Consider the following 8712-nt stretch of genomic DNA (forward strand, 5'->3'; position numbering starts at 1 on the left):
TGTGAAGTGCCAGAACATGTCCAAAAAGCAGACATTTTCCTTTTGTTTTTACTGTTAGGAGCTGCTGACTTGACTGAAACTCATAGTGATTGAATAACGGGTCAGAGGCTTACCCTATCCGGTATCACCCTCACAATCTCTGTCATGTTGCCAATGAGCCCACTGTTGCAGTCACTGTGTCAGTCTATCTCTGAGGCCTGGCCAAAGAACTGGGAAGCTTCAGCCCTGTCCGGGAGTGAGGGCTGTGACCAGGCAGAGCTGGGATATTCAGCCCCACTGCTGGCACACAGAAGGCTGGGAAGGCGAGGGTCCCAGGTTCCTGATGACTCTTCCTCCAAGTCTCTAGTTATTTGAGTGAAGTGGTTGGAAGTCTCTCTCCCTCTCCCCAGCTTCCCCTTTCCCGCTCTGTGGGCCATCAGGCTCCTGATAACACTGGGAAGGCGCTATCAGCCAGGCAGCATTCTTCTGTCCGGGTCTCCTGGCCTGCCCTATGCTGACAGTTGGCAGCCGGCACCATATGATAAAGTTATCAAGTCAAACCTGAGCCAGAGCCCAGTGGGCACATGCCCCTGCCTCAGATTTCCCTCCTGCTCTTCTCCTGGACTGAGCCCTGGAGCTCCTGAGCTGGATCCTTCAGCCCCTGGACTGGATTTGCGCCTTCTGAATGGAATCCTGCAGGCCCTGAGCTGGACCCTGCAGCCCCTGGACCGGACCCTGCAGCTCCAGGGCTGGATCTTCAGCCCTTCCCTCACTAGAATCTTGGGCCCTTCCTGACTGAATACCCCTATCAAGGCCAGGAGGGGCTTCCTTGGAAGAGGTGTGAGTCCAGCGGCCACTCTACCTTCTCCCAAACTGAGCACTCAGCCTCCTTGGCCCTACCCCACCTGCTGAGAGGAAGCCACCACCCTGAGGGGGCTGCACTTCCATCTCACACATGTTGTTGATAGCCTTAGAGTGGAGCACGACTCATAGCGACCCTATGAACCAAAGGCCTGAAGCCCCTCTACAATTATCGGCAGATTTTGAGCTAAGTGCCAGGGTCCAGTATCTGCAGGAACATGCTTCCCTTCAGGGTTGATGAAACTGTAGGGACAAGTGAGATCGCGTGCAGCCTGAAAAGAAACAGCAGCCTCCTTGAGCATTACAGGAGCTGGGAAGGAACAACGGCTTGAAATGTGGGGTATAACAGGGGCTGACCTCAAGGCAAGAAATCATGTTTGAGCTGAGAGAGTTCTTAAAAAAAAACAAACCACCAGCGATAATGTTATCATGAACGTCCATTACAGAAAAATTAAACGTGTCAGCTGAAGAGAAGAAAAAAAACCAAAACCCTTTATTCAGTTATAGCCACTGTTGATACTTTTATAAAGTTATAAATATATATGCATCTATTTATATAGTTAGCAAATGGAATCACATGGTGTATACTGACATTTTACGTTTTTTTATTTGGAAGTTTACAAATATTGGTTATTCATTCAATCATTCATAGACATTTTTGGGTTTATGATATTGATTGTGACTTATTAATGTAATTAAACCATTACAATGCTTAATCAAACCCCTATTGTATAATGTCTTTCCTTCCATCCAATTTATCCTTTTATTAATTTCTACTCTCACTCCCTTAACATTATCCCTCCAAGACTTTTTCTACTTCTAAAGCTTTCTTTAGCTTTTTATAATAGCAGTCTCTTACCATAACTGTCCTTTTGTGACTGACTTAGGTCACTCAATACAACTTTTCTGAATTCATCCATGTTGTGCAGCATTTCACAAATTCATAATCAGTTTATATACCTTAAGACTATTGTGGTTATTACCTACCAGCGAGTCGCTTGCGACTCATAGCGACCCTACATACATCAGCCCTGAAACTTGCCCTATCTTGAGCCCATCGCATCATCTCCGACAGACCTAATCCCATTTCTCCAGTCACTGAGTCAATCCATCTCACCCTGGGTCTTCTTCTCCTGCTCTGTCCCTTTACTCTTCCAAGTATAATGTCTTTCTCTGTGAGCCTGTCCAGAAGTACTTCTTTTTTTAAATTTTTTAAGTTAATTTTCATGAAAGTTTACAGAGACTTTGAATTTCCATTCATTCATTGTTGCACTTTTCTCCCTGCTCACCCCTTACCCCCAATTCACTTTTCTTTTTGAAAAGTAAAGGAAAAAATTCTTGCTTTGTTATTAAATTCCTCCCTCCTCCCGAGTCCACTCCACTTATGCTACCTTCATTCTGGACTCCTGTCATAGCAATAATACCTAATCATGTCAGTCCTCTTTTATAACAGTGGCATTATGCCATATTTTGTCTTTTTGTGACTGAGATAGTTCATTCAGCATAATGTCCTCCAGGATCACCTATTTTGTATAATATTTCATGAGTTGTTTTTCAATGCAGCAGTGTATTCCATTGTGTGAATATACCACAGCTTCTCTATCCATTCGATTGTCGATGGGCCCTTGGGTCAGAAATACTTCTTTCTTTTTTTTTATTTCATTATTTTTTGTGTGTACCGTCAAATCAGATCTGACTGGTACAGGAGGAAGAAATATTTCTTTAAGATCAATCCCAGGATAGAAAGCTTCTCAGGCGTACTTGAGCTGGCCTTCAGAGCTGGGAAGGCTCCAGGAGGGAAGAGAGAATTTCAGGCAGAGGGAACATCAAGGGCAGAGACTCAAGGGTGTAAACAACATAGTGAGTTCCCTGAAGACCTTTAGAGGAAGCAGGGAGTAATGAGACCTTGGTGTTCTTCTGCCCCTCCTCTTCCCCATCCCTCTCCCTGTCAGCCTCTGACTCCTCAGCCTCAGCTCCATGGTGTCCCCACGTCCACTGCCACTGCCGGAGCTGGTGCTGCCGCTGCTTCTGAATCTGATTCACACCAGCCTCTGCTGCCTCTCCCACTCCAGCTCACCCCAGCCTGCTCCTGCTAATCCCTCCACAGCTCAGCTCTGATGACTCGCTGCTCCAATCTGAAGCAGTCAATGACTCCAGAAACCTTACAAGACCCCTTTGAGCCTTTGATCTCTCCTGCTCTGCCTCACTTCATATGACCTTTCTGTTAGCTTTTCTTTAGCATTTCCTCCTGAAGGACCTTCCTGAAGCTCTAGGCATTTAACTATAAGTAGCATGAAGCAGGAGTGACATCCACTTCCTAAACAACATGCCTCTGGACTCTCTATGAACTTTGGTAAGTGATGTTAGTTATAGAAAGGCTTCAGGCCTTTTGTTTATAGGGTCACTATGAGTCATGCCCAACTTGATGGCAATCATCAACAAGAACACAACTTTTAATACCATCATGCATTTCTGCCCAGGACCTTTCTAATAGCTTCATGCGTTTCTGGCAACCCCAAATTCTTCCTTATTCTCTATCTAGTTTTCTTTCAATCATCATTCTCTACCTTCATGTCCTACTCTTTCTGCCTGGAGTGGTTTAAGTAAAACAAACCAGGTCAAGACTGGCATGGCCACTTACCAGCTGTGTAGCATCAGGTGAGTCTCTGAGCCTCTCTGGGGCTCAGCTCCTTTTGCAGAGTCCCTGTAAGGATTCCCTGAGACCACCGATGACCAGCATGCATTCAGTGCCACCATATCATGGTCATTCCCTTTCAAGCCCTCACCATCCTCCAACCCAAGATGGTTCTAACTCAGAGAGACTTTCCATCAGATTTCAGAAGCTGTAAATCTTACAGGACCCATCTTTTTCCCACTGAGTGCCAGAAGGTTCGAACTGTCAATTTTTAGTTATGGCATCAGGATTGGAGGAAGACTCATCAACAACCTGTGTTATGCAGATGACACAACCCTGTTTGCTGAAGCTGAGGAGGACCTGAAGTACTTGCTTTAGAAGATTAAGGACTACAGCCTTTAATATGGATTGAAGTTCAACATCAAGAAAACAAAGATCTTCACCACTGGGCCAATCAATACTGAAGAGACTGAGACTGTTAATAGTTTTCGTTTTCTTGGCTCTGCAATCAACACTCTTGGAACCAGCACCCAGGAAATCAAGAAATGAATTGCATTGGGAAAGTCTGCTGTCAGGGACCTCTCCAGAGTAATGATGTTGGTCTGGAGACTAAGGTGCACCTGATACAGGCCGTAGTCTTTGCAATTGCTTGCTATGTGTCAGAGAGCTGGACAATGACTAAGAATGATAAAAGGAGAATTGGTGTCTTTGAGCTGTGGTGCTGGTGAAGAGTTTTTAATATACCATGGGTTGCTAGGAGAACAAACAAGTTCATCCTAGAGAGGGTGAAGCCAACCTGCTCTCTGGAGTCAAGGATTCTAAGGCTTCATCTGACAAACTTTGGGCATGTTGCAAGAAGGGCCCAATCCTTGGAGAGGGACATCTTGCTTGGAAGGATGGAGGGACAGAGAAAGAGAGGGAGACCATCAATGAGATAGATTGATATAGTGACTGAGGTAATGGGGTAGGTGTGTCAGAGACCATAACGTTGGCACAGGATAGAGCAGGTTTCAGTGCTGTTGTACATAGGGTCGCTGTGAGTCGCAAGCAAATCAACAGCACATAACAACAATAACTATGCTACCAGGGCTCCAGTACCCATCCAACAAGGCCCACTCAAATGGTGCCTCCTTCATTTAGGCCCTCTTGGTCCTTCTAGCCAAAAGTTAATGTCTTTCCTCCAGATACTGGGCTCTTTGGGTTCCTCACAGTGTTTGACCCACTGACCTGTGAATGAAAATTACCTGTGGTGGATATGATACATCCCCTCTATTAGCAGATGTTCTTTCTGGACTCCAATTCTATGTCTGACCCAAAGCAACAAACATTTCTCAATGAGTCTCCTTCTTGTTGGAGACGCCAGTGCCCACTTAAGAATGTGTCTTCTTTGCATCTGATGACAACAATCCTTGATACAGGCTGGAGAGAATCAGCCTGTACAATCCACTGCAGAGGAGATGCCATTATCCCATGTTACAGATGGGGCAGCTAAGGCTCGGAGCAGTCTACTGGTTGACCCAAGGTCACCTAGGAGGCAAGAGCAAGTGCAGAACTGGGATGTGGACCTGATTCCATTTTCAAGCTGTTTGCTTCTTTGAAGGATTGTAACCCTTCTTCCTGATGATGACTTGATTCTTTCCTCTGCCAAGTTCCCTTTATTCAAAGGCAGAAGCTTGTTGCTGGAAACGTATTCCACTAGAGAACAGCAAATCCACTGACACCAGACGCTGGGTTTGGCAGGGCAGGGCTCTTCTTGTTTACTTTAGCCAGAATTCCCCTGCACAAACCTGTCAGGTGTGTATGTGTGGGTTGGGGGAGCTTTGTGATTTGCATAGAAGAGTGGTCCAGCTTCCCCAGCAGGATCCCTATGTCCTATGGGTGCAGGAGCCAGCTTCCAGACTTTGGGTGAGAAGAACCCACACATTAGAGCCAGTAAATCCAGCACTTAGACCCCTGTGCCCACATCTTTTCCTCTCAAGAGGACAACAAAGCCCAGGAAGGGGAAGGGGCTTGTTCAAAGCCAGAGTCTGAGGCCAGATGGGGTAGATGCTAAAGAATGGAGCTTTTAGAGTAGGCACTGGGAGATGGGGTATATTGAGTGGGTTCTGGGAGTGGGAGTCACACAATAGATACTGAGTGGTAGCATGGGGTGGGTGCTAAAGTTCTGGGAGCACAGGTTGAGTACTGGAAGATGGGTGAGTGCTGGAGAAGGGAGAGGCATGCTCTCTTATACACACCACACACACACACACCCCCCACAGCACTGATTTGCATGATCTTTGTTTGCTAAACAAAACTGAACCAATATTGGGGTTTCAGTCACTTCTGTTGCCGAGGATTTTTTTTTTTCTTTCCAGGCAGAACAAGGAAGAGAAGCTGAAAGGAAGGGGATTCAGACAATGTCTTTCTTCATCACCTGAGGTTAGGTGAGGTTGGGATTGAGGGTGTCCGCTCGTCCTTCACTGTCCACAAAGGTGGGGAGCACTGCAGCCTCAGAGCAGTAGGGGCTGGAAACAATTTACATATTGCAAGGAAAGAGGTGTGGGCAGGTAACTGGGAAAATTTGTGAAAATAATTTCCAAGTAAAGATTCAGCACGTGCTTAGTTTATCTTGGGGACTCCAGCCCCTAAGAAGGCAATGGTGCAATAGTTAGCGGTTTAATGAATTAGGATGCCCTTCAGCACTCCCGCGCCCCAGCTGTCACAGTTGTTATGATCCATTAAGGTCCCTGCAACTCATAGTGACTCTATGTACAATAGCTCTGAACCCTGGCCTATCTCAAGCCAGTCTCACTGTCTCAGACACATCTACCCCCGCTGTCCAAGTTACTGTGACAATCCATCTCATCTGGGTCTTCCTCTCCTGTGCTGTCCCTCCACCCTCCCAAGCATGATGTCCTTCTCTAAGGACTGTCTCTCCTGGGAACATGTTCAAAGTATGCAGGATGGAGCTTCAGAATCCTTGCCTCCAAGGACAGCCTGGTTTCTCCAGGGCAGAACTGATTGTTCTGTCACAGGATGGGCTTCCAATGGGAGCTTGAAGCTCAAAGAGAGGAAGGCAGCCCCTGAAGAAGGCTTGCATACTGGTGCCTGCCACAGGCCAGCAGCAATGGTCACAGCATTAAGGCAGGTCTCCCTCTCAGGTCATGGCGTTAAAGCCAGGGCCTCTGCATTAATCACATTGGAATTGGGAGATTTAGCAGAGGCTCTGGGGTGCCATTCTCCTGCAGCCTGTGATCTGAGGGGAGTTTAGTACCCCATCTCCCCTGCCTGCTCCATACCTTCCTGCCCTAAAATCCCCACCACTGAAGTCACAGTGCATGAACGGAAAGACACATCCCAGTTTGTTGACAGTTTTGCTTACCCGCACAAGGAGGAGGTGGTAGCAAGGTCATTCTACCAGTTAGTGACAGAGCCAGACTGAATCTAGGCTTACTGACCTTTCATCAAGTGGTTCCTCCAGTTGCTGAGAGTCGCTGTTAACTTGACAGTATCTGCCAAGAAAGTCCAGAGGTTCTGTCACCAGAGTGCAGAGGCTACACTCAAATGGGGAGTGTGTGTGTGTGCATGTATCTGTGATGATGGGTGTGCGTGTGTGTGTGTGTGATGGTGGTAGGTTTGGGTGTGTGTGTCATGATGGAGTTGGGAGACTACTATGCTTTCTTGGAACGTAGCACTGACCTATTTGAGTGCTGTGTGTAGCAAGTTGAATAGTGTCCTGCAAAGTCCATGACCAGTTCCTCTCCTCTGTTACTTGCCTGTGTGCCATTATTTAGGACTTAGGGTCTTTACAAATGTAATGAAGTTAAGGATCTTTAGATAAGACCATCCTGGATTACCCATTGCAGTTAGGGACTTTGAGGTCAGTCTTGGTTCCCAGCCGCCCCATGTACAACAGAATGAAATGCCACCTGTCCCATGCCTCCCCACCTGGGTCGCTGTGTTGGAGCTCAAGGTTACAGCCACTCTAGCAATCCATCCCGCTGAGTCTTCTTTTTCACTGCCCATCTACTTTACTGAAAATAGAGGATTGTGTCTTTCTAGAGGAGATGCTACAAAAGCACAGAGGAAAGAAGGCCATATGAAAAGGGAGGCAGAATTGGGGTGATACAGGTACAAACCAAGGGGTGACAGGAACAGCCTGAAGTTTCCTGAGGGAAGGAGGGAGTATGGCCCTGGGACACTTTACTTTCAACCCAGTAAAATTAATGGTGAACATCTGGCCTTCAGCACTGCATTTCTGTCGTTTCGAGTCATCACATCTGTGGTCGTTGTCTCACCTTCACGAGTAACACATGAAGCCCTCAGGATGACTGTACCCCTTTACTCATACCTAACAAAACCAATATTTTAATATGAAAACAAACTAGCAATGTCAGAGAGCAAAATGCACCATCTTAACTAAATCTGAGGTAGAATTCCTTGCTAATGGGATAGCTCTTTGCTACGTTCCCAGATCCAGGATTCTGCACCACCACCCCCAACCCCACCCCATCCAGAGCGCCCTGGCCCAGGAGCAAGCCACATCCTGGTCAGGCCTAGGACCTTGAGAGACAGACTGGGAGGTGCCCATGGAGCCATCCATGGAAATTACTGATAAGAATGGAAATATGTCGTGGGACTCCTTGTCTGCCCAGGGATTTGTGTGTGTGGCTGACTGCATGTAGGCATAGCTTGTCCCATGCACAGGGAGAATAGGTGGACAGATGAAGGATGAAGACTGGGTGATGGGGCAGCTAGAGAAGGGGAAGTTGTATAAGGTTCTAGTTTATCTGGAAGGAAATTATCTATTCTGAACGCTCCATATAAGATCAAGCATGGCCCTTCCACATTCCATCAACAACCAGTTCAAGCCCCTCACCACCACCTAGCCTTCATGTTGTGATCTGACTCCCTTTATCAGCCTTCCTCTCCCTCTGTTCTCTCCACTCGTGTATTAGCAAACTCGCTGCTCACGAGACATTGGGCCTGCCGTCCCCATTGTCCTTTCCAGACTCCTGCCTATACTTTTAGAAAGTCCATAGAGGTGATTTTTCTTTCTTTTTTTTTTTATAACTCATATATACATATTTATTCACATATATACATAAATGTATAAAAATATACAGAAATACATATTTTAGTTGTTTCTACTTTTGCAAAATTATGTATGTCATAGCAGTTAACAAAATGTCCTTTTTACTGTATACAAAAATTGATGACTTTGAATTATTTTTTTTCCTGTTCTACATTTTTTT

Source organism: Elephantulus edwardii, unplaced genomic scaffold (assembly GCF_000299155.1).
Source record: "Elephantulus edwardii isolate Elephantulus edwardi_28Jun2011 unplaced genomic scaffold, EleEdw1.0 scaffold00141, whole genome shotgun sequence".
NCBI classification, from domain to species: Eukaryota; Metazoa; Chordata; class Mammalia; order Macroscelidea; family Macroscelididae; genus Elephantulus; species Elephantulus edwardii.